This window comes from Taudactylus pleione, unplaced genomic scaffold (assembly GCF_031769625.1).
Source record: "Taudactylus pleione unplaced genomic scaffold, aTauple2 ptg000070l, whole genome shotgun sequence".
Lineage (NCBI taxonomy): Eukaryota > Metazoa > Chordata > Amphibia > Anura > Myobatrachidae > Taudactylus > Taudactylus pleione.
The window spans coordinates 21,227,501-21,251,709 of NW_028284472.1; positions in this window are offsets into that span (position 1 = coordinate 21,227,501).

Below are 24,209 nucleotides of genomic sequence, written 5' to 3' on the forward strand. Positions count from 1 at the left end.
AGCTTACCAGAATGGCCCACTGTCTCCATACACTAGTATCACAGATATCTCCTACTTACCGGAATGGCCCGCTGTCTCCATAAACTATAGTATCACAGATATCTCCTGCTTACCGGAATGGCCCGCTGTCCTCATACACTAGTATCACAGATATCTCCTGCTTACCGGAATGGCCCGTTGTCCTCATACACTAGTATCACAGATATCTTCTGCTTATCGTTATGGCCCGCTGTCCCCATACACTAGTATCACAGTTATCTCCAGCTTACCAGAATGGCCCACTGTCCCCATACACTAGTATCACAGATATCTCCTGCTTACCGGAATGGCCCACTGTCCTCATACACTAGTATCACAGCTATTTTCTGCTTACCGGAATGGTCCACTCTCTCCATAAACTATAGTATCACAGATATCTCCTGCTTACCGGAATAGCCCACTGTCCCCATACACTAGTATCACAGTTATCTCCTGCTTACTGGAATGGCCCACTGTCCCCATACACTAGTATCACATATATCTCCTGCTTACTGGAATGGTTCGCTGTCCCCATACACTAGTATCACAGGTATCTCCTGCTTACCAGAATAGCCAGCTGTCCCCATACACTAGTATCACAGATATCTCCTGCTTACCGGAATGGCCAGCTGTCCCCATACACTAGTATCACAGATATCTTCTGCATACCGGAATGGCCCACTGTCCCCATATACTAGTATGGGGACAGAATTCATCAAGCTCTGAAAATACAATATTTCCGGAGCTTGACTGTGGGAGCATTCGCCATCTTCAGATGGCGAGTGCTCCCACAATGTGCTCCTTCCCTGGGTTGCTAAAAGGGATCCTTTCAGATCCCACAGCCCCTGTCCAGCTCCTTTGCAACTTTGCCCAATAATTATATTTCTGTTTCATTATCCCCTGAAATTATTTGCTGAAACATTTATTTGCACTTAAACTGCTATATCTGTGTCATTCAAATTGTGGATGTTTTTTTGACTACACTTAGATAGTAAGAACACTTCCCTTGTTAGACTAAAGAGGAGATACATGATAACTAAATGGAGAATTATAATGAAATGAGGGCCTGATTCAGAACCGCTCGTAAGCTCCGAGCGATGTTCGCACATCTGCGCATGCGTATGGGTCGTAATGCGCATGCGCCAACCAGTCAGTGCGGTCGGAAATCGTGTGTTCGCAAAATAGCGAGTGCCTGCTAATTTGAGTGACAGGATGAGGAGTTTGTGGGTGGTAACAGGGGAAGGTGCTTGAAAACGGGGAGTGGAGATCCGAACGCAGGCGTGCCAAACGGTCAAAACGGGCGTTTAATGGGAGTGCATAATTAACAAAGCAGCGTCATTGGCCACGTCACTTGGTTGTCTCTGAGTCTGAACTGTTCGCATGATTGCGGTAGGAAAATCCAACCACAAGCACTGCGAGCAGTTCAGACGCCTTTCGATGTACTCGATTAATCTAATTAATAGCGGAGATGACGTATGATGTGAACGGCCAGGGGGCGTCTTTACAAAATAGCGAGCGCATATTTCATTCACTCGCTCAGACATAGAGGCATCAACAGACCGCAAAGAGCGAGCTCTCTATTTAAATATCCGGCCCCTTTTTCTGAACGAGCGAGCGCAAATAGCGTCCAGCTCTGAATCAGGCCCTCCGATGTTTCTAAATGGATGTAGATTAACCTATATATATATATATATATATATATATATATATAAAAAAAAAAAGTATAACACCCCAGGGCCGTAGGGAGGACGGGGCTCCATCAAAGCCCCTCAGCCCCTGCATCTGGCTAGCAGAGTGCTTGTATTGGCACCCTGCAACCAGTATCGGCACTGCAGTACCTTCAGGAGCTGCAGCCATGCACCCTGCAGCCCGCATGGCTGGTGAGAGCATCCTGAGGTGTAGTGCTGCGGTGCCCTTGCCCACCCACCCCTTGGGGCACAGCCGTATGACAGCATGTGCTCATGTGGATGGAGCGCACTGAAGACCTGTAAAGCCCCTCGTCACAAAACTGGCTTAGCATTAAAATTAAAATACATTTAATTTCAATGTAAAGTATAATTATCCAATAATATGAGCAGTGTTGTTACTCAGTTCGTTTCAATAATATATCCTCATTAAGGTAAGGAGCCATCTTTTATAATAACAGCAACTGTGTTAAAATAAAATAATCACAGAACAAGTTAATTAAACAACTCCTCATAATTCAGTGTCTCGTCATAGCTGACAACAATTGCAAGCTTTCTTTAGACATATTAACGTAGACTAGTTCACACTATTGCAAAAGTGTGTCAAGAAAAACAAGATGTAACAAAATATCAGGATACTGTTTATGTTAATTAGTATTATCAGGAGGATTCATGAGTTCTTTCACAAACTCTTCAGTTCATCATCGGGCTAACATATACTCCTCCACTTTTTGTTTCAATGTACAACTTGAAGAGGAAGACCCTGAAGGTGATTTGCCAAGCATGATGCCTGCCCGGAGACAAATGTATTTATTCCTCTATATAAGTAGTACGGTTGGTTTGAGTCTCATCATCATCAGCCATCAGTGTGCATTTCACCAGCCCTAAGGGGTAAAGGACGTGTCATATAGGTTTCAGGCAGTCAGGGCCGGTTCTAGACATTGTGAAGCTCAGGGCGAAAGATTCCATTTGGGCCCCCCCCCCCAAAGAAAAAGGTCTTGCAGACAGCGTTCCTCTGCTCGTGCTTCCGGAAAGGGGCCATGACTGATCATGGAGGGAGTGTGTCCTTGCCGAACACTCCCAATTCATCACACTTTGGGTCGTGCCCAGCACTTATGGTATATATGGATGCCTCTCAGCGGTAAGGGGTACCTTCCTGGGTATGTTTCTGAGCCTGCCTCCATTACTCACTCCCCCCTTGACCACCACCCTAATACCAGCAGCAGTTACATTCCCCCTCCCTTACACCAGCAGCAACACCCCCCTCCTATACACAAGCAACAGTTACACACTCCGCCCCCTAACCAACACCCCAGCACCTGCAGCACACTCCCCCCCACTAACCAATATGCCAGCAGCACAATCCCCCCCCCACTAACCAACACCCCAGCACCACAATCCCCCCCACTAACCAATATGCCAGCAGCACAATCCCCCCCACTAACCAACACCCCAGCACCACACTCCCCTCCACTAACCAATATCCCAGCAGCACAATCCCCCCCCACTAACCAGCACCACACTCCCCCCCACATACCAAAACCCCAGCAGCACTCTCCCCCCCTTACCAACACCACAGCAGCACACTATCACCCCCTTACCAACACCCTAGCATCACACTCCCTCCCCCTTAACACCCCAACAGCACACTCTCCCCCCTTACCAACACCCAAGCAGCACTCTCCCCCCCCTTACTAACACCCTAGCAGCACACTCCCCCCTTAACAACCCAGCAGCACATTTCTCCCCCTTATCAACACCCTAGCATCACACCCCCTCCCCCTTAACACCCCAACAGCACACTCTCCCCCCTTACCAATACCTCAGCAGCCACATCCCCCCCACTAACCAACACCCCAGCAGCACACTCCCCCCCTCATACCAACACCCAAGCAGCACTCTCCCCCCCTTACTAACACCCTAGCAGCACACTCCCCCCTTAACACCCCAGCAGCACATTTCTCCCCCTTATCAACACCCTAGCATCACACCCCCTCCCCCTTAACACCCCAGCAGCACACTTTCCCCCCTTACCAATACCTCAGCAGCACACTTCCCCCCCCACTAACCAACACCCAAGCAGCACACTCCCCTCCCTTAACACCCCAGAAGCACACGCTCCCCCTTACCAATACCCCTACCAGCACACTCCCCCCTTAGCACCCCAGAAGCACACTCCCCCCCTTTACCAACACCCCAACAGAACATTTCCCTCCCTTACCAACACCCCAGCAGCACATTTCCCTCCCTTACCAACACCCCAGCAGCACGCTCTCCCCCAATTACCAACACCCCAGCAGTACACTCCCCCCCTTAACACCCCAGCAGCACACTCCCCCCACTTAACACCCCAGCAGCACACTCTCCCCCCTTTACCAATACCCCAGCAGCACACTCCCCCCCTTAATACCCCAGCAGCACACTCCCCCCCTTACCAATATCCCAGCAGCACATTTCCATCCCTTACCAACACCCCAGCAGCACATTCACCCCCCTTACCAACTCCCAAGCAGTACACTCCCCCCCTTACCAACACCCCAGCAGCACACTCCCCCCTTTAACACCCCAGTAGCACACTCTCCCCCCTTTACCAACACCCCAGCAGCACACTCCCCCCCTTAACACCCCAGTAGCACACTCTCCATCCTTACCAATACCCCTAGCAGCACATCCCCCCTTAACACCCCAGCAGCACACTCTCCACCCTTACCAATACCCCTAGCAGCACACCCCCCTTAACACCCCAGCAGCACACTCCCCTCCCTTTACCAACACCCTAGTAGCACATTTCTTCCCCCTTACCAACACCCCAGCAGCACATTTCTCCCCCCGCTTACCAACACCCCAGCTGCACATTTCTCCCCCCAACACCACACTTGCTGGTCTCCCGGTCCGTGTTGGCTCTGTAGTCTGCGGTCATCCTCCCACACACTCGTTGTAAGCAGCCATGCCTGGGCGGGAAGCTCGCAGAGCAGAGCACTGAGTGACTGATAGCAGAGGAGGCGGAGCTTCTCAGTCTCAGCTTCTGAGTATGCTGCTGCTGCTGCTGCTATATAAATTGGGCTGCCAGTAGCAGCAGCAGCCCGGCAGGCAGCAATTCTAATGAAATTTAAAAAAAAGTCTGCAAATGACAGGGTGACTCAGCGGCGCCCTCTAGGGGCCGGCGCTCCGGGCGACGGCCCTGTTAGCCCGCCCCTAGAACCGTCCCTGCAGGCGGTACTGTAGCGGTCTTGTATAAGTGCACTAATTTATTGTCAATACCAATGTTTAAAGACCGAGACTGTCCTTTCATCAGGGTGTACAATCACAGATGGAAAGACCATCTTGGTCTTGAAACGTTGGTATTGACAATAAATTAATGCACTTATCCCACGGAGGGAATACTGCCCTTGCTGGCTGTCATTAATTCACAGGAAGGCACAGAAGCATTTGGTCATATCCAAGAGTTCCCATCTACATGCATCTATATGCATCTATTTATAAACAAAATGTTAATATCCGCACTCAAGGCAAATGTCAGTCAGCAGTGTGGTGCTCCTCAAAAATCCAATAGGAATCCAGAATATAGAGTTTAACAGAGAAGAGGGCACTCACCAGGTAAGGTAGTAGAATAAAATCACATCTTTATTACTTATCTTGGTTAAAACATTAGAGTCGACGTTTCAATCCTGCTTAGGGACCTTCATCAGGACACAAACACATAGGTCTCTCCACAGCCACTGATATATATATACAGGTATGTACAGATGTGTCCTCACTTACTGGGCGTCCATATGCTATATATATACTGGTATGTACAGATGTGTCCTCACTTACTGGGCGTCCATATGCTATATATATACTGGTATGTACAGATGTGTCCTCACTTACTGGGCGTCCATATGCTATATATATACTGGTATGTACAGATGTGTCCTCACTTACTGGGCGTCCATATGCTATATATACTGGTATGTACAGATGTGTCCTCACTTACTGGGCGTCCATATGCTATATATATACTGGTATGTATAGATGTGTCCTCACTTACTGGGCGTCCATATGCTATATATATACTGGTATGTATAGATGTGTCCTCACTTACTGGGCGTCCATATGCTATATATATACTGGTATGTATAGATGTGTCCTCACTTACTGGGCGTCCATATGCTATATATATACTGGTATGTATAGATGTGTCCTCACTTACTGGGCGTCCATATGCTATATATATACTGGTATGTATAGATGTGTCCTCACTTACTGGGCGTCCATATGCTATATATATACTGGTATGTATAGATGTGTCCTCACTTACTGGGCGTCCATATGCTACATATATACTGGTATGTATAGATGTGTCCTCACTTACTGGGCGTCCATATGCTATATATATACTGGTATGTATAGATGTGTCCTCACTTACTGGGCGTCCATATGTTACAGATATACTGGTATGTACAGATGTGTCCGTATGCTATATGGCGTGAGACACCAGGTGTGACTGAGACGCACCATATTTTTCTTTACATTTTGCATCTTATTTGCATTGCAGCAGAGAAACAACCGGTCATATGGCCTGATTCAGAGCCGCTCGCAAAAAGCGAGCGCTCGCTCTGAATCAGTGCGGCCGCTTTGTTTTAAAAAACCCAGTCTCCTGGCCGCTCGCTAAGCTGTGGGTGATCACCCAAAGCTTTAGCGAGTGACTAGGTGATGGTCGCGATGGGTGGTAGGGTCTCGTCTGCTGCAAGCCCCAGTGAGCTTCCGGCTCTAATAGAGCCGGAAGCTCACTACTGACATCATGAGTGATGTCAGTAGGGCCGCCCACAAATGGCAGACATTCCTTCAGGAATGCCTCCGTTTGTCCAGCCACCCCCCCCAACCCGCCTACAAAACGGGGCGAGCTGTCGATCAACATCGACAGACGCCCCATTTGTAGCGAGCCCAGGAGCGAGAGAATTTCTCTCTCGCTCAGGGGCTTGCGCATGCGCATTTCACACAAGTCGAGCGTGCGCAATGCCCCACCATCGACCCGCTTGCGAGCGGGTCTGAATCAGGCCCATAGTGTACTGGAGAAGATGGGCTGCACGGGAATTGGTTTTAGACATGTACAGAGTCGCAGATGTAGCACAACGGAACCTGGAGTGAGGAAAAGCCGCGGCTTCTCGCATCTGAGCCCTTTTTGCCCAGATTCAGACTCAGTCGTAAACCTACGTACAATTGTTGCACACCCCATTGACCAGTGTACACTAACAATGCAGTTGTGTTGCTTCTATGTGTTTTTAATTTTGCGATTAAAAGGCAAATTATGAGCGAAAAATACATTCTGTGCGTCCGAGTCGCCCGGGACCTAGCGCACCGAGAGAGGCTGTTTGGCATGACTGAAGCAACAGTGAGAAAGGGCACATCTGTATATGCTTCTGTCCATAGCCCAAAGGTGCATCAGCACACTCTCATTGGAGAACACCTTTCTACAACCCAGTTTTGGCTACTCAGTGGCTAGTGCAGATGAACTGCGTATCACTCTGCACTGCTGGTACTGTGTAGGCTCAGTTACGGAGAATGGGGAGTGTAAAAATATGCAACACAGTGATGTGCGGTGAGCTCAATGGCTGGGGAGGCACACATGGAAATGGGTCTGAGTGCTGGGAGCCTGTCTCACCCCCTACTTACTGTAATTCTCCCCTCAGTACACTAAGTTTCAGTGTACATTGATTCTCCTACCTGCATCACTGTGTTTTCTCTTGCTGCTGCTGACTGAGCTTCCTGGCCACATGACACATCCAAGGTGTCTATCAGTGCTCAAGGCACTCCCCCCATACTCAGAGGCATGCCTCTGATAGTGCTCTTTCTGTGCAGCTTACTACCTGTGGTGTAGCCCCGCCCCCAGATCTGCAAGCAGTGTCTGACTATACAAAAGCGAGGCTGAGCTGTTGCTGCCTCATTTCTCATCTCCCTGCAGTCCCAGGGAGCTCCACAAAGTTGGTCAGTGTTAACTCTAAAAATGATAAATGATTACAATAAACAAAGAAGATGTTTATACAGTAAGTTATTTATATCTTCTTTGTATTATTCTAATCATTTTTATATCAAATCTCAGGAGTATGACAGGGGAGGATTTGCCTTCCCTGCCTACCCTGACTGCATGTCAATGATGTGACATGCCCTGCGCAAACTTCCGTACAGCTCAACTGTTGGAAAAATGACAGTTAAGAGCTGATTGGTTGGTACTTTATTTCTCTCCCCAGGGTTTAGTACACCTACAGTACTAAACCTCTGGGAGTGGTACATAAATATATTCCACCGACTGGAATAAGGCATTTAGTTGAATAAGGGGTAAAAGATTGAATAGTGTTAAAAATCAGAAATCATCTAACACGACGGGCATAGATTAATAACAAAAACAAATTTATGACGAAGTAATTAGGAAAAAAATATATCTTTGTTTTTTTACTGATATCATTTGTAGCTTAGCTCATTTGTTTATCTATGTTACAATTTTCACATACAGTATTTCTCAAATGTATGCAGCTGTAATTATAAAAGGTTACCCAGTTACACAAGATCACATTGGATTCATTTAATCACTTGCCAAGACGAAGTCCCATCCCAGGTAATGTGATTATTTTCTGGCTAGCCTTCCTGGCACTACATGGCCACCTCGTTGCATGTCAGACCAGTGCCTCGGGCATTTAATAAGTTCCGTAGCTGACCTGCGGCTAATGGAAAACTCAGGTGTAGTCGGGATATTGGAGGCGCCACAAGTTCTGCTGATAAAAGCTGCAGCGTTATGTTGCTGCAAAAGGATGAAAAGAAAGTGTTTGTGTGCAGAGGGCCACAGAGTGACCTACTCAGAGGGGGAAATAACAGCCTCACAAATCTAGATGACCTACTCAAGAGCAGCACAGTACCAATTTCAGACATCTGTCATTTTCTAGCAACCAATTTTTTGACTGGAAAAAAAAATGAAGATAAATATAGTTATGTTTTACCATATTCTGTGTATGTATTGGTGCAGATAGTAAATCGGAAGCTATTTAACCTCTGGAAATTATGTCTATGATAAACTCAGCCAATAACTGGACGTGGAAAATGTTGATGGTGCTGGGGACTCCAAGATTTTGGGGTCTATGGGGTCTATGTACTAAGCCTTGGAGAGAGATAACGTGGACAGAGATAAAGTACCAACCAATCAGCTCCTGTCAGTTTACAGGCCGTGTTTGAAATATGACATTTAGGTGCTGATTGGTTAGTACTTTATCTCCGTCCTCTTTATCTTTGTTCTAGGCTCCAAGGCTTAGTACATAGATTGCGTTCCCGCTAGGCTGTTTTAGCGGGGCGCGGTGCCCTGCCCTCCTTCTGGAGGGCAAAAAGCACCCTGCCCTCCAGAAGGAGGGCAAAAAACATCCTGCCCTCACAGCCTGCGGGTGCCGTCTTCACCCGCGGGTCACAGTGTCTCCCGCGGGTGGGGAAATGTGCGGTGACCTGGTCACCGCTGGAGAATAGACGCCGGGTGCAGGCGCCAGGCATCTAGTCTCCCTGTTGGCAGCGCTTGGGGTTAGCCCAGCGTGTCCGTAAGTGCCAGAAACGCCCCCAAGCCTGACGAAAAGGGGACATGTCTTATAGACATGCCCCTTTTAAATGGCCACGCCCCCTTTTCAGGCACGCGCACGGAAGTGCCCTCTCTAGCTCCGGCGCCCTGCCTGCTGCCAGAGCTAGAGTGAACACTACATAGACCCCTGTGTACTAAGTCTTGGAGAGAGATAAAGTGGACAGTGATAAAGTACCAACCAATCAGCTCCTAACTGCCACTTTACAGGCTGTGTTTGAAAAATGACAGTTAGGAGCTGAATGGTTGGTACTTTATCTCCGTCCATCTTTTCTCCCTCCAATGATTAGTACATATAACCCTATAATTGTTAGTGTTGCTTCATCTACTATGTGAATTCTGTGCATAGTTTTTTTTTTATATAACATAATTATACTATTCAAAAATGTCCCTGGAGGAGATGTGCAGTATCCAGCTTATTAAAAAGTGGAGAAGTTGCCCATAGCAACCAATCTGCTACTACCTATCATTTTATAGAATGCAATAGATTATATGCTACATGAAATCTGTTTGGTTGCTATGGTCAACTTCTCCATTTGTTCACTTCTCCACTCTTTAGGCTTGATACATCTCCCCATCAATGTCATAAACCAAATATGGCTCCAAAAATGAAATGTAACAGAACACGGAGCATATGAGTTAGGGTTAGTCCTCGTCTCTGTTTTAGACTCCATCAAATAGGACATATGATTTCTCGCTCTACTCACGTTCATTATGCCGGGAAAAGGGTCCATGTGGACATAATCTTACAGTATCACTATTTGTTATGCATTTATGTATAGAGCACTAACATAATTACAATTTGAAGTGTAGGTTCAATCTGTTTGATTCATTTGGGATCACTGTGTGTGCGCAGGGTGACAGTGTCTATTAAAACAAGCTAGGTCTCCATTTATCCATTCTAGACTATAAGCAACACTTGATAAGTGGACATATAATTCTCAGTTGTAGCCCATTGAATAGAGTGAGGCTGCTGGAAATTAGGGAGAGAAGCAAAAAAAACCAGTTGTAATTAATATAGTAAAGTTGATACCACCAGGCTCGTCAAATGCTGCGCCGGGCTCAGGTAAAAAAAGGTGGCGTGACCTAATCACGGGAGGCGTGGCCACGCTCCCTAAGGTTAAAAAAAAAAAGTTTTGCAGCGCCACTTCGCGCTGGCGAGGGGGGCGCAGTGAGCACCCTCAGCCCGGCGCATAACCAGTGGGGGGCGCAATCAGTTTGATTGCTCCCCCCACAGGCATAGGAGACTGCTGTGGCTGCTTCTTAGCAGCTGCGAGCGGTCTCCCAGTGCAGCCCAGCACACAGTGGCGGCACCAGAGGTGGGGGCTGCAGCACAGTTCAAAATTCAAACAGGGGAGCCACACCAACTGTCACTCCAACCGCTGCCAAACATCGCCAGCCGAGACTGGCACTTGGTGTGGCTCCCCTATTTGAATTTTGGACTGTGCTGCAACCCCGCCTCTGGCCTTCACTAACATCACAAATTTAAATTCCCGCCCAGTAGTTATGTCAGGCCAGACACATGGAGTGGCCGATTGGCAAGTGTGTATAGCTTATGAATCGGCCACTCGATGGCGGACAGTCTGATCAGTTGCAAGTGAGGTACAACAGCTCTCAATAAACCTATACCCATCGCATGGGCGAGCAGTCAGTCACTGAAGGGGAGGAGACAACACACAAGGAGCCTGGTGGAACGGATAGTGGTAGGGGACGAACAAAGGGAAGAGGATCCTGTTTGAGTGCATAGAGGGAGTAAACATTTGGGTGAGGGGTAACCTGGCAAGGTGATGGAGGTAAGCCTTAGTGAATAGGTGTGCTCTTAGGGAAGTTTGAAAACTGGAGAGATTTGTAGAATGTTGGAAAAGAAGAGAGAAGAGAACAGCAAAGGTTAAACATGTTACAGTCTAAGGAGATGTGGTTTGTATGTAAAATATTAGAACAGTCACCTCTGTGAAATCATATACCTCTGGTCACCACAGTAGTAGGGTAGGAGCGCTTGTAAAATAAATTAAAAAAAGTCCCTTTTAATTGCACTAACAGTGAAGATGATGACAGAAACACCAAGTTTAGATTTGAAAGTTTTTATTCAAAAAAGTGACAGATAACACACAGATCGCACCCCTTCAGCGCATCTTGGGGCATCAGTGATAACACTTCATCAGGGAATTGCTTGAAAGCAATCTAAGAGGCGAGGGAAGGGATTCAACCGTAATATGTTTGATATGAAATGATCAATGTAATTAAAGTAATATCTGTTCTATTAGCGCTGTGTTCAATGTTCTTCATTTAATTCCTAATCAATACTCAAACACAAAAAAAGCAATAGCGCATTGCCCTCAAAACAATATAATTAAAAACACCTGTACATAGATGTGATGAGACGTGAAACACTCAATTGTAGACATAAGTCATAGACCAGAATAGATCTTAGATCCTCCACACCTTGATTTAGTGTGAGTTTAAATCCCCTTACTGCAATTCAGTGGATATAAACTCCAATCCTCAAATACTACCAACAGGTCATGTTTTGTGGATTTCTTTAATCATGCACAGGTGAGTAAATCTAATTTGCTGGGTCAGTAATTATCCCACCAGCTTCCACAGACAGAAATCCTCAAAGCATGACCTGTTGAGGGTTGAGGTTGAGAATCACTTGTTTAAAGTAATAACTTCTGAGTCTTCAAAAGCAAGCTTTCTTTATCAACAGTACCAGATGGAATTACATAAGAAAAGAAAAAATATAACAAGTTAGTGTTCCACCTTGAAATCAGCATTTGGTCATTTTTAATAAGTTGCAATTAATAAAGTAAAAACGTAAACTGGTAAGTTGATCACGAAAACTTAAAAAATAATAATGTGGTTTTATTCCTACGAGAAGGCACTTCAAAATATAAATTGAATCCATCCGAGGCTTCACCAATAATATCAACTCCTTCTTTTTCAGATATTATTCTACAAGTAGGTAGCATATAGTTTCCTTACCTCATGCTATCAAACACATTTCAAAATAAAATGTCTTTCACAAAGGCCGGCATTTGAGAATGACACTGGCTTTAAGAAAGACATTTTACAGTATGTTGAAACGCGTCAGTTGGTTTGGGGTTAGGAATCTATTACCTTATTGCCATCTCCTGTTAGTTCTTGGGCTGCAGTGTTAAAGGTGCACTGATTTTTTTCTTGTTATTTTATATATTATGAAATGCAGGGACGTAGCTAGAACTTTGTGGGCCCCATAGCAACATTTTGAAGGGCTCCCCACCCTACTGCTTCTAGAGAGATACCTCTGTCTGCAGCAGTTCTTCATTTTATAGTATTGCCCGAGTACTGCCTCACAGTCATGCTGTAGTTCACTTTATACTACACAAAGGCCCCAGATCATCTTATGTCACATTGTAGTGCCTCCAGTTCACAATATGCCACATTGTAGAGCTGCCAATAGACATTATGCCACAGAGTGTCACCAGATCAGATTATGCCATATTGTAGTGCTCCCAGTTCATATTATGCCACATTGTAGTGCCTCTAGTTTATATTATGATACATTATGGCACTCCGAGTTCATATTATGCCACATTACAGTGCCCCAATTCATAGTATGCCACGTTATAGTGCCTCACGTACTTTATAACATCCATTACATATGCTTTGCTTAACATTTATATCCACTATACACACCACTTACTGAAAATGGAATGTCACTATATAATGTCTTATCTAGTGCTCCATCCCTATTGGCAGCTTTTGAATCTTACAAGGCAGCTTGAAATCTGCAGGGTCTCCAGTGCTAAGGATATTCCAGCTTGCAGTGATTGTAAAGACAGGTGAGGGGCATTGGGACCAACCAGCTCCTACCTAAGGACATACTTCCTAATGAAGAAAATTCCACTTTGAGTGGGGATTTTAATAATTTCGGCACACTGTCCCTTTCTGAGACAGTCCTGATCTCGGAGATCAACTCCCCCTCGGAGATTAACTCAGCTGTACCTGTGAGTAGGGTCGTAGAGAACCGGCCCAGGCACAGGGAAAGGGGGCAAGGCCTAATTGTGGGAGGCATGGCCCATGCCCCGTGTGCCATGGCTCTGTGAGCCCCTCAGCCCAGCACAAATTCAGTGGGTGGCGCCTTCAGTGTGATTGCTCCCCCCCACAGGCAGAGGAGACTGCTACTGCTCAGCAGCAGGGAGCAGTCTCCCATTGCAGCCCAGCACACAGCAGCGTGTGCTGGGCTGCAGAAAGGTAGGAAGGAGGTGGAGCAGTGTCAGACATAGGCCCCCGCCGGCTCTTTCAGGTAAGGCAGTGGGCCAGACCTGATTGCTTACCAGCATTTTTGTGAACTTGATAGACAAGCAGATGAGCTTGGTCTGTGGCCGCCTTGACATCTGGGCACCATGGCAATGGCACTCCCTGCACCCACTATCGCTACGCCCATGATGAAATGATAAATAGTTGTACGCTATGACAATTTTTACGCAGTGGGACAATATTTTTATTACAGTGCATTCATCTGAGTCGCATGAGGAATGCCGGTGCCTCTGCGATGTTGCTGACAGAGAGGATTAAGGGCCTGATACAGCAAGGAACGCAAGTGAGAGAACGCAGGCACTCGGCAGATTTTTTTTGCATTACGCATGCATATGTATCACACTGCACGTGCGCGAAATAGCTAGTGCGATCTGGTAAGGGTACGCAGACTACACACAGTGGGCCTGATTCAGAGCCGGACGCTATTTGCGCTCGCTCGTTCAGAAAAAGGGGCCAGATATTTAAATAGAGCGCTCGCTCTTTGCGGTCTGTTGACGCCTCTATGTCTGAGCAAGCGAACGAAATATGCGCTCGCTATTTTGTAAAGACGCCCCCTGGCCGTTCGCATCCTACGTCATCTCCACTATTTATTAGATTAATCGAGTACATCGAAAGGCGTCTGAACTGCTCGCAGTGATTGTGGTTGGATTTTCCTACCGCAATCATGCGAACAGTTCAGGCTAAGAGACAACCAAGTGACGTGGCCGATGACGCTGCTTTGTTAATTATGCACTCCCATTAAACGCCCATTTTGACCGTTTGGCACGCCTGCGTTCGGATCTCCACTCCCCGGTTTCAAGCACCTTCCCCTGTTACCACCCACAAACGCCTCATCCCTTCACTCAAATTAGCAGGCACTCGCTATTTTGCGAACACATGATTTCCGACTGCACTGACTGGTTGGCGCATGCGCATTGCGACCCATACACATGCGCAGATATGCGAACATCGCTCGGAGCGAACAAGCAGCCACTTACGAGTGGCTCTGAATCAGGCCCACAGTGTGTGCGCAGACCTTTCCGTTATTGATTGACAAGAAGTGCCATTTGTGGGTGGTGATGGGGGGTGGTCGTGCGAATGCAGGCATGCCTGTGCGTAATTTAGGCAATGCGGCGGCATACGCAGCCAGGCGACTCGATGCACGCAGGAAGTGGACAAAATCCTGCACGACATCAGGTCAACCTCTATTGAGAGTATGGTTCCGATGGTTTTCGATGTTACAGATGTTTCCGCTGTCTTGCGGACTACTGAGGCTTTCAATAAAGGTAAGTGGATGGCATTGTGTAGTGCTGGGCATCTGCATCTTATGCTGCGGTTGCCATGCGTTTGCTTTGATTAGCATATACATGCAGTGGCCGAGTGTGTGTGTGCGCACACTTGCGTTCCTTGCTGAATCAGGCCCTAAGATGAAGATTGATCAACAGTAATGGCCCATTTGTGGTTAGTAACTAGGGATGGTTAAATAAACGCGGTGCGTCGCAACCATTTTATAGACTTGTCGGAGCCAGCAATTGCATCTTTGTACGCAGAATAAATGGCGCCGGTGTTTTAGTTACCTCTGCTGTTCTGAGTAGCAATCTTTGGGCACAGGGGCATTTCAAGAGAGGAAGGGGCTCGTGTGCTGTCTCTATCCAGGGCCCCCTCCTCTCTCAGAACGCAGGGCCGCACCGGTAGACTCTGGGCACTAGAGTGTGCCCAAAGTCTACAGGCATTGCGCAGGTCACCGGGAAAATGGCGCCGTGGCCATTTTCCTATAGTTTTCCCTACTGTGCATGTGCAAAATGGCGGGAAAATGGCCGGGGCCCTTATTTTCCAGGCGATTTTGACAACGCTGATACCGGCGCCGACATTGGACTCGGAGTGGTAAGTATTAAAAATATGGGTGCAGGGTGTGCGGTGTGGGCCACTCACACCCTGCACCCATTACAGGAACGCCCCTGTGTGGGCCTGATTCAACAAGTATCGGTGATGCGATCGCGGCAGTAAGCGCGTACACAGTTCTGCTGCGAAATTATGCAAATGACTGTGATCGCAATTCTGCAGCAGCACAACATAAAGATGCCCACTTCCCTTTACTCACATCGGTACCATCGAGTACCATCGGAGCCTCACGCACAATTAAGGCAGGTCAGACCTTACCCAGAAATTGCTAATTTTCCTGTACGCAGCTAAAGCTCATGCTGCGTAATGCTGACGCTGTGGCTAATTTATGCACGCCCTTGTAACGGCGTTCAATAGCACTGGCACGCCTGCGTTTCTCCGAACAACCTCCCTGTCATCACCCCCAAATGGTACTTCCTGTCGATTACCCTGCGATGAGTCTGCGTAGTCACTGCGATTGCAGTCCCAATCGCAGTGGCTGGTTGGCGCAGGCGCACTGCGAAGCATACGCATGCGCAGAAGGCAACAATCGGCCGGGTGCGTGCGTTTTTGCACTTACCATCCTCAGACCCTGTGTCCGATGCTGTGTCTTTGTATTTGCGAAGCTGCCAATGGGCATCTCAATGCAAAATCCCGGCGGCTGCAACATTGACATAATTCCCCATAGAATCTGTGTACAAAGACGCAGCATGGCAGCATTAGTGTATATCTCTGATTTAAGGCCAGAGGGGGTCATTCAGACCCGCTCACGAGGGAAGTTTGCTCGCAAGCGGGTCGATGTTTGGTGAATCGTGCGCATGCGCGAGACCCGGCGAGCGACGAGAAATACGTCGCTCGGGGTCTCGCACTGAAGGGGGCGTGCTGTCGATGGTGAGTGACAGCACGCCCCCTTTGGTGGGCGTGCCGGGGGCGTGGCTGCCAGACGGAGGCGTTCCCATGGAAACGCCTACCGTCTGAGTCCGGCCCCACTGACATCAGTAGTGATGTCAGTGGGAGTGATTTTGGCTCTGGGCTTGCGGAAGCGAGACCCTACCGCAGGGTCTCGTCGCAAGCCCGATGGTCGCGATGGTCTTTGACCATCGTGACCATCATCATGGACGCTCGCATAAGCTGTGGGTGGTAACATGAGGACGCTCCAAAAACAGGTAGGAGGGCCCTGATTCAGAGCGAGCGCTCAGGTCAGAGCGTTCAGCTCTGAATCAGGCCCAGATTACCCAGGGTGTACACAGGCAAACCTTAATGTTTGTGTTTGTGCTTGTTAGGAAAGTGACTAGCGCTACCTGCATTCCAATGAAATGACAATGACAATGAATATGTAGCAGAGTAGCAGCACCTCCCAGGTCACTGTGCACCCTTGTTTTCTCCATTCCCCGAAGTAACTGAAGACGTAGGAGTGCATGGATTTCTACAGGCACTATATAAAATACACCATTCAGTTCTATTTGGCATAATATAAATTGGTTGCACTACTGTGTGGCATTAGGTAAGTGAGGTTGAAGGGATTAATAAGGATAGGATGGGCCTTTGATATGATGATTATTGAATTTGAAAGGTTGGCCATGATGCTCATTATATTGGCTTAACCTTGGTGGTTAATGGGTTTAACCCTTATTCAATGGCTCATACAGGAATAATGGAATTAGAGGATGGCATACTTGTCTTGTCTCTACTTACTTCAGAGGCTGATTGTATATATAATGTATCTATAATCCAAACAGCTAATAGGGAGCTACCAAGAGAATCCTACGAATGATAAGGCTGGTTTGATACTGTATATCCTTAGGGAATGTGTTCCTCCCTAATTCCACTACATTCTCATAAACTGCATTAGTAGCTGAAGTATTGATAACTAATTGTAATAATCACTTGTGATGCCTGTAATTAGTTGTTGTGCAATCAATTCAGTCTAATCTGTGACAGGTCCTGGTGTAGTCACTGGATGCTCAGATTAATGCAGATCACAAAGCTTTGTTATACCACCAAAATTCCGGGTCTGACCCGGAGTTGGAACGGAGTTCTTATCCGAATCAGACCCGGAATTTAGCTGGCGCCGACTGCATAGACCCGGCTTTTCCGGCGTGAAAGTGGACGCTTGGAGATGACGTCATCTCCAAGCGCCACTGAAGCCGGACCAATCGTCCGGCTTGCGGCGCACTGCAGGTCATCAAGACCCGGAGTGCGCCGTACACACAACAGGGTTTCACGGGCTACGCCCGTGTTAGAACCTGCTGTTTATCTGCGTTGGATTGCCGGGTCACACAACCCGGCGATCCAACCCTCACCCCTTTTACACCAAGAGCTGCCCGGCTTAACACTGCAATAACCTGGGTTTTAGCTCCGGTGTAAAAGGGGTATAATAAAGTCCAACAAAACAGTCAGGTCCAGCAGGGAATTAAAGTCCAGCAACTCCTTATCCAGTGAAATGAATGTCCAGCAAAATGTATAGTCCAGCAAGGCTGTAGTGCAGCATAGCCTTAAATTTTATCTTGTCCACCAGATGCACCCCAAATACTGCTTTTACACCGAAAATCCGGGTCTGACCCGTAGGTTGGAACAGGGGGCCTGATTCAGAGCCAGAGCGCTCGCTCTGAATCAGGGCCGGGCTATTTTTTTTTAGAACAGCCTCCTGTCCGCTCGCATAGCTGTGGGTGACATCACTCGTGATGTCAGTGGGGTCGCCCCCAAATGGAGGCGCTCACATGGGAATGCCTCCGTTTGGGCAGCCACCCCCCCCAGCCCGCCCACCAAAGGGGGTGTGCTGTCACTCAACATCGACAGCACGCCCCCTTTGGTACGAGACCCGGAGCGACGGATTGCCCATAGCTATCCGAGTCTCGCGCATGCGCACGTATGCGCTGTGTGCCACCATCGACCCGGTTGTGAATTTCCCCTACGCCGACCCAGGATATTTCTGAGTTGGCGCCAGTCACACTGGAGCCGGGTCTGCAGAGACCCGGCTTTTCTGGCGTTGAAGTGGATGCTTGGAGATGACGTAATCTCCAAGCGCCACTGAAGCCGGCCAATCGGCAGGCATGCGGCACGATCCAGGTCACCGTGAACCGGATCGCTCCATTTACACTGCAGGGTTTCACATTTATTCCTGTGTTAAACCCTGCAAGTTACCTGGGTTGGATTGCGGGGTCACTCGACCTGACAATCCAACCCTTTTCCCTTTTACATCAAGGAGCTACCCGGGTTTACCCTGCAATAACCCGGTTTTAGCTCTGGTGTAAAAGGGGTACTATTCACATGTATCAGCAGCACCTCTAAAACAGTACAACAACAGCATCAGGTTCTTACAGACTTTATTGTGCATAGAAGAGATAGAAATCTTTGATTATGTACTTACCCTTCTGATTATGCTTCTATGCTGGTCTCTTCACCTCTGTTCATCAGCTGCAGCGTGAATGGGTGTGCGTGATCAATTTATGTTATGCTGAGGTTAAATACTGGAAGGTAGAACAATATGAAATTTGGTTAGAAGTATTATTCAAGCCTCATAATGTTACATAGTAAAATTGTGTCTTTCTAATATAAAGGCACTGAATAAGAATCCATATAAAAGAATCATTTAAATTAAAGTGTCCAGGTTATAGATGACCCAATCCGTTTCGTCCTGTGCTGGTCTCTTTCAAGCGTGCCAGGACCTGTATATGGCTTGTACAGTATATATACCCTGGATTATTACAAACCAGTTTCCCCATTGTAAGCCTAGTGTTTCCGACTTTTCGTTCCTGCGCATGCGTAGAATGCAGCGCAACGGACAGTGAAACTCTAACTCTATGTTGTGCCGGTTCTCGCGCTCATGCGTCGGTGCCATATGTTGTATAGACAGACCGCAGCCATATTGCTGGTGGTTAGAACATGTAAGGAACATATAAAGAGGTTTCGAGAAACACAGTGTAGTGGATCACTTTAGAGTAAAGCGTCAGTGCAAACTGGAAGGGAACCCGGTCAATATCCTGGCAGTAGGGAAGTCTTTGCTTAGTTTACTGATGCCGTAATCCCAACACCTGTCAGAATCTCAGCACTGGCATCCCGACCGCCAACATCCCGAAGGAAAGTAGTGGGGTTAGGGGGATGGTTAGGGTTAGGCACTAGGGAGATTGTTAGGTTTATGGTGCGATGAGTGGGAGGTTAGGTTTAGGCACTAGAGGGGGAGGTTAGGTTTAGGCACTAGAGGGGGAGGTTAGGTTTAGGCACTGGGGAGGGAGGATTAGGGTAGGAAAAGAGTTAGGATACCCTGTCGGGATGCTGGCATCAGGATTTTGACCGCTGGGATCCCGAGCGCTGGCATCCTGTATCCAACCCATCTGGAAGGCTTGAGGTTTTTAGAACTGCACTTCCAAATTTATAGGCTGCACATCCTAATGCAGCACGTCCATACACTGTTCTTCCACATTTATACGCTGAACATCCTATTGCTGCACTTCCATACACTGTTCTTCCACATTTATATGCTGCACATCCTAATGCCGCACTTCGATACACTGCACTAACACATTTATACGCTGCACATCCTAATGCTGCACTTCCATACACTATACTTCCACATTTATACGCTGCACATCCTAATGCCGCACTTCCATACACTGCACTTGCACATTTATACGCTGCACAACCTAATGCCGCACTTCCATACACTGCACTTCCACATTTATACGCTGCACATCCTAATGCCGCACTTCCATACACTGCACTTGCACATTTATACGCTGCAAAACCTAATGCCGCACTTCCATACACTGCACTTCCACATTTATACGCTGCACATCCTAATGCCGCACTTCCATACACTGCACTTCCACATTTATACGCTGCACAACCTAATGCCGCACTTCCATACACTGCACTAAAACATTTATATGCTGCACATCCTAAGGCCGCACTTCCATACACTGCACTTCCACATTTATATGCTGCACATCCTAATTCCGCACTTCCATACACTGCACTTCCACATTTATACGCTGCACATCCTAATGCCGCACTTCCATACAATGCACTAACACATTTATACTCTGCACATCCTAATGCCGCACTTCCATACACTGCACTAACACATTTATACGCTGCACATCCTAATGCTGCACTTCCATACACTGCACTTCCACATTTATATGCTGCACATCCTAAGGCCGCACTTCCATACACTGCACTTCCACATTTATACGCTGCACATCCTAATGCCGCACTTCCATACACTGCACTTCCACATTTATACGCAGCACATCCTAATGCCGCACTTCCATACACTGCACTTCCACATTTATACGCTGCACAACCTAATGCCGCACTTCCATACACTGCACTAAAACATTTATACGCTGCACATCCTAATGCCGCACTTCCATACACTGCACTACCACATTTATACGCTGCACATCCTAATGCCGCACTTCCATACACTGCACTTCCACATTTATACGCTGCACATCCTAAAGCCGCACTTCCATACACTGCACTTGCACATTTATACGCTGCACAACCTTATGCTGCACTTCCATACACTAAACTTCCACATTTATACGCTGCACATCCTAATGCCGCACTTCCATACACTACACTTCCACATTTATACGCTGCACATCCTAATGCCGCACTTCCATACACTGCACTTCCAAATTTATACACTGCACATACTAATGCCGCACTTCCATACACTGCACTTCCACATTTATACGCTGCACTTCTACACTGCACTTCCACATTTATACGCTGCACAACGTAATGCAGCACTTCCATACACTGCACTTCCACATTTAGACGCTGCACATCCTAATGCCGCACTTCCATATACTGCACTTCCACATTTATACGCTGCACAACCTAATGCTGCACTTCCATACACTAAACTTCCACATTTATACGCTGCACATCCTAATGCCGCACTTCCATACAATACACTTCCACATTTATACACTGCACATTCTAATGCCGCACTTCCATACACTGTACTTCCACATTTATACGCTGCACATCCTAATGCCGCACTTCCATATACTGCACTTTCACATTTATACGCTGCACATCCTAATGCCGCACTTTCATACACTGCACTTCAACATTTATACGCTGCACAACCTAATGTCGCATTTCCATACACTGCACTAAAACATTTATATGCTGCACATCCTAATGCCGCACTTCCATACACTGCACTTCCACATTTATAGGCTGCACATCCCAATGCCGCACTTCCATACACTGCACTTCCACATTTATATACTGAATATCCTAATTCCGCACTTCCATACAATGCGCTAACACATTTATACTCTACACATCCTAATGCCGCACTTCCATACACTGCACTAACACATTTATACACTGCACATCCTAATGCTGCACTTCCATACACTGCACTAACACATTTATACACTGCACATCCTAATGCCGCACTTCCATACACGGCACTTCCACATTTATACGTTGCACATCCTAATGCCGCACTTCCATACACTGCACTTCCACATTTATACGCTGCACATCCTAATGCCGCACTTCCATACACTGCACTTCCACATTTATACGCTGCACATCCTAATGCCGCACTTCCATACACTGCACTTCCACATTTATACACTGCACAACCTAATGTTGCACTTCCATACACTGCACTTCCACATTTATATGCTGCACATCCTCATGCCGCACTTCCATACACTGCACTTCCACATTTATATACTGAATATCCTAATTCCGCACTTCCATACAATGCACTAACACATTTATACTCTACACATCCTAATGCCGCACTTCCATACACTGCACTAACACATTTATACGCTGCACATCCTAATGTTGCACTTCCATACACTGCACTAACACATTTATACACTGCACATCCTAATGCCGCACTTCCATACACGGCACTTCCACATTTATACGCTGCACATCCTAATGCCGCACTTCCATACACTGCACTTCCACATTTATACGCTGCACATCCTAATGCCGCACTTCCATACACTGCACTTCCACATTTATACGCTGCACATCCTAATGCCGCACTTCCATACACTGCACTTCCACATTTATACACTGCACAACCTAATGTTGCACTTCCATACACTGCACTTCCACATTTATATGCTGCACATCCTCATGCCGCACTTCCATACACTGCACTTCCACATTTATATGCTGCACATCCTCATGCCGCACTTCCATACACTGCACTTCCACATTTATACGCTGCACATCCTAATGCCGCACTTCCATACACTGCACTAAAACATTTAAACGCTGCACATCCTAATGCCGCACTTCCATACACTGCACTAAAACATTTATACGCTGCACATCCTAATGCCGCACTTCCATACACTGCACTTCCACATTTATATGCTGCATATACTAATTCCGCACTTCCATACAATGTACTAACACATTTATACTCTGCACATCCTAATGCCGCACTTCCATACACTGCACTGACACATTTATATGCTGCACATCGTAAAGCTGCACTTCCATACACTGCACTAACACATTTATACGCTGCACATCCTAATGCCGCACTTCCATACACGGCACTTCCACATTTATACGCTGCACATCCTAATGCCGCACTTCCATACACGGCACTTCCACATTTATACGCTGTCATTTGCTCCCGTACATTACCAGGTATCCATTCCAAGCAGCCAGATTGGACAGGTATCTGAGATAATTGTATAGTGTATGCCCAGCATTAGCGTTCACCTCTGAATCAGCTCCTGTGTAATCCAAGGAAATTGTACCACACTTTTGCAATAACACTTTATGCTAATTCACATCAGGAAATGTGTGATTTGCCTGAGGAAATATTATCTCGTATATTTTTGGACCCAGCTACTTTTCACGTTCTAGAAAGTTTGGCTGAGACTACGGCTGTAGGTGTTTTATTTTTTTGTAATAATGATTACATCTATTTTAAACATTTGAAACAATATATTTATTACATTTAATGTTTTGAGAATATTTGTTTTGAATAAAGGGCCTGATTCAGAGCCGCTCGTAAGCGGCCGCTCATTCGTTCCGACCGATGTTCGCTCAACTGCGCATGCGTACGGATTTTAATAGGCATGCGCGAACCAGTCAGTGTAGCTGAAAATCGTTTGTTCGCTAAATAGCGAGTGCCTGCTATTTTGAGCGACAGGAGGAGGCGTATGTGGGTGGTAGCAAGGGAAGGTGCTTGAAAACTGGGAGTGGAAATCAAAACGCAGGCGTGCTATAAGGTCAAAACGGGCGTTTTATGGGTGTGCATAATTAATACAGGAGCTTCATTAACCACGTCACTATGTTATTTTATAGTCAGAACTGCTCGCAAGATTGTGGTAGGAAAAACCAGCCACAAGAATAGCGAGCAGTTCACACGCTGTTCGATGTACTCGATTAATCTATTAAATAGTGGACATGACGTATGGTGCGAGCGGCCAGAGGGCATCTTTTTCAAAATTACGACCGCAGGTTTTGTTCACTCGTTCAGACATAGAGGTGTGAACAGACCGCAAAGTGCGAACGGTTCATTTGAATAGCCACCCCTTTTTAATGAATGAGCGAGCGCAAATAGCGTCCAGCTCTGAATCATGCCCTAAGTTTTTTTTTTTTTTTTTACAAAATAAGAGTTTTTATTTTTCTTATATAACTAATTTGTGAAAAGTCCTTTCAACTTCATAATGTGACAGGTACTTTAACATTTCTTTTCCACCAAAAACCCGAGTCCGACCTGGGTTTTCAGACATGGTTCC